The 3,606-nt window shown below is 41.2% G+C and overlaps 1 non-coding gene across 1 annotated transcript; it reads right to left on the minus strand.

Moving 5' to 3' along the window:
- Nucleotides 1-1,944: 1,944 nt before the first annotated feature.
- Nucleotides 1,945-2,018, minus strand: TRNAN-AUU (transfer RNA asparagine (anticodon AUU)). The gene has a single exon. It is a non-coding gene; the product is annotated as a tRNA-Asn (tRNA).
- Between the last annotated feature and the right edge of the window lie 1,588 nt (nt 2,019-3,606).

The following is a 3,606-nucleotide window of genomic DNA, read 5'->3' on the forward strand; positions in this document are numbered from 1 at the left end:
ACATGGCAATTAGGAGCGGATTGGCTGGTACTTTATCACCATGCAAATTATCATTTCACCAGGTTTAATAAATCGGCGGCTTACTCATTTATGTACGAGTAGTTAGAAGTAGAAGAACTCTAACAGAAACCACTAAGCTCATCTACAGCCACACCACACTGTATATGCCTCTTCTTACATTCCGCTGCACTTATTGTGGGGTAGCCGCAATCCCTTCTGCTGTACGGTTCCACATTACATTGTTTCTTGTCACTTCCTGTTGATGCAGTAAGGAAACATCCAGGAATTACAGCAGCTTAGTTTTTTTTTTTTTTAACTGGGGCAATTTAGCTAGATCACAGGGCAATTTAGCTCCTTTGGTCCTTTTTTAGGACCAGTAAATCAGACAGTTGAGCAAACTGAAAAACAGCTAACAGGAAATTTCCACTTAAATGGTATTTTCTAATCTTATCTGACCATGACTAAGAATAAAGGATACACAAGATAAACTCTTAGAGCCATGGACCTTATCCATGTTTAAGCTCCATCAAATCTGTAATCAATAGCACTACATGCTCCCACTTTACCACTGTACTATATACTCTACCTGTGTTTTTAAGGTAAAAACACCATTTAACCCCAGTGACACTTGAATTAAAGCAGCAGCCTCTGGAATAGCATTCCTTAGCATTAATCCCAGGAAATCTGCAATCTTCACGCTCTTTGATAGCCATGCTACATTGCTGTTTACTTGGATGGAGCAGAGAGCACAACATCAGGACATAGGAAATATTACAATGCATGAAAAGAAAGGTGTGAGCTCTACAGCAAGGCCTCTAACCCTTTGCCAGTGCCAAATACATAGGGCTTAACTCAGATCTGATCACAGCAGCAAATTTATTAGCTAAAACCATGTACACTGCAGGGGGGGGGGGGGGGGGTGTATAATATGTGCAGAGAGAGTTAGATTTTGGTGCGGTGTGTTCAAACTGAAATCTAAATTGCAGTGTAAAAACAAAACAGCCAGTATTTACCCTGCACACAAACAATATAACCCACCTAAATCTCTCTGCAAATGTTATATCTGCCCCCCCCCCCCCCATCCCTGCAGTGCACATGGTTTTGCCCACTAGCTAACAAATTTGCTGCATCTGGGAATTACAGCAGCTTAATATTTCTTTTTACAGAAGGTTCAGCAAATTAAATTATTTAGTGAAACACTGTAATCATAACAGTTACAGGGATATTGTAGGTAGATTTATTGTCAGTGGATAAATGTAAAAATTAAACCCTTAGGCATAGTTCCAAAATGCTGTCATTGCAATCCAGATTTTAAGGATATCATGCTTGAGCACAGGTGACTTAATTAGAACTTCGGTCAATGTGAATTAACCATTGGACTCAACCATGGTTATCCTTAAAACCCAGGGGTCTATTTAAGATCGATCTTAATCGATGTTGGGCTTCCAGGTTGAAAAAAACACACACATTTGTTTTCACATTAAACAGACTTCCACATGAGAAAGCAGCAAGGATGCAGTGGCGTTAATGTTTCCTGGTGTCAACTTGTATTATTTCAGTAGACATTGAAATGAGGATGCATCTTGCTGCCTTTCCAATGAAGCAAGTTTAATTTAGTAATAGGTGAAAAACCATCCTTACAAAGGTGTTAATCAGAGACTTGGCTTTGTGGACACTTTTCAGAGAACAAATTTGTTAGCATAAAAATAAAGCCAGAAAATGAAGAGCTGTTTAATCACTCGATTGGATTTTTCTGCCAGCATATTTTTTTTCTCTGCAACCCACTGCTAAATTGTGCTTCCTAGCTGTTTTTTATAAAATCACTGAATCAAATCTAACTCTGATTACATCAGAGAAGGCCATGTACCCTACACCATAAGAGGAGGTTTGAAATTTTGACTTGTCTACTTAAATATCACCAAAATCTGATCACAAGGTTAATTACGTCCCTGGGTGGGATTGAACCACCAACCTTTTGGTTAATAGCCAAACACACTAACCGATTGCGCCACAGAGACACTTTGCAAAAGTCCATACTGACAAAGGCTAATAAGCATTCATCTAAAACGTTTCCTAGAAAAACTTTAAAAAGTCAATAATCTGGAGAGTTTTTGTAAGATGTTTCTTCCATCAACCAACGAAGAAACACATTGGTACTTTCCCATGATGAGTGAGTGCTTCAGGATCTCTTGCACTTACATGTGCAGCAGAGTACTGCAATGGAAGCATGCTGGGCCCATAACCCAGAGGTAGGCAGATTGAAACTATCCTCTGCTATATGCATTTTTTTTGTTAATTAAAGTAATCCAAAACTGGGATTGATATTTTGTCTCTTTTATTTTTACTTAAAGTACAATAACTTTTACCATTTTAATTTGTTTTAATAGTATATTGACAGTATTATTTTCTTTCAAAAATCCACTTCATTTTCTTTACCCTATTATTAAAATGGTAATTGAAGAAGAGGAATTGTTGCTTTGACTGCAGCATTCCCGGGGTTAACTGGTGTTTCTTCAAGTCACAAGGTATGGAGCTGCTGTATAGTTACTCGCAAGTCAGTAGTTGTATGATGCTCACACCTGTTAAGCTGGATACACACAGAATGCCCTACACAGGGGGTGAAATGAGCGCCACCCCCACCCCCCGTACGTTCAGCACACATCACGCTGTGCTGAGCGGGGGGAGAGATGTGTGCTGAGCAGTTCGCTCAGCACACATCTCTCCCCAAAATCGGGCCGTGAATACGGACCTTTAAACTGGATCCACACTTAGATTATCTGTCCAATTTTTTTTTCTAGTTGAAACAAAATTATGCTAATATGTGGCAGCAAATTACAATTGACCATTTGTTCACAAACACTGGAAAACATCCAAAAATGGTCATTTAGATAAATTGGTTAAATCCATTTCATTTAGCTAATTTATCCAAACTACCTTTATTGTATCTTTGTGGGTGAATGATGTGTGGGTCAGTGTTGAGGGTGGTGGAGGAGATGGTTAATAGGCACAGCAGGGTGTGGACAGTCAAATAGTGTGCTTAGAGGTTCAGAGTCATTGTATGAGACTCTGGCAACAGTGACTTGATGAGTCTGGTGTCCATAGGGTGGGACGCATTAACCTTTTTATGCTATTGAAATAGTTCTCCTCCTGACCGACGCAGTTCCTTGCTCCGAAGTTGGTGTATTGTCCTGTTGCAGCGCCTCTCCACTGTGGTCACAGTGAGCTGTGTGGTGTTGCTGGCGCATGCCAATCTCCCCCCAACCTCCCTCTTGCATTTCAGACCTACGTACGCATGATGGGATCTTGTATGATATGCACGTGTGCTGTAGAGATGAAAGTGGGGGTGAGGAGGCAGATCGTGAGATGGGGAAACTTTGTGGACTGTTAGCGAAGGGGAGCACTGGGCAATCTGAGTTGCAAAGAGGGCAGCAGAAGAGGTTATTGCATGTGCACTGGTGACAGGTCCATCCTTGGTGGCCAGCCTCAGTGGCAAAGGGGTACATGAGCTAGTGTCCCTTGGCCAGCCATGTACCATGGCCACCTCCCTACCTCCTATATATTCTCCCTGATCTGTCACTTTGTTACGGTCTGCTGCTGGCACTGGTG

The sequence above is a fragment of the Pseudophryne corroboree genome, unplaced genomic scaffold (genome assembly GCF_028390025.1).
Source record: "Pseudophryne corroboree isolate aPseCor3 unplaced genomic scaffold, aPseCor3.hap2 scaffold_516, whole genome shotgun sequence".
NCBI lineage: Eukaryota > Metazoa > Chordata > Amphibia > Anura > Myobatrachidae > Pseudophryne > Pseudophryne corroboree.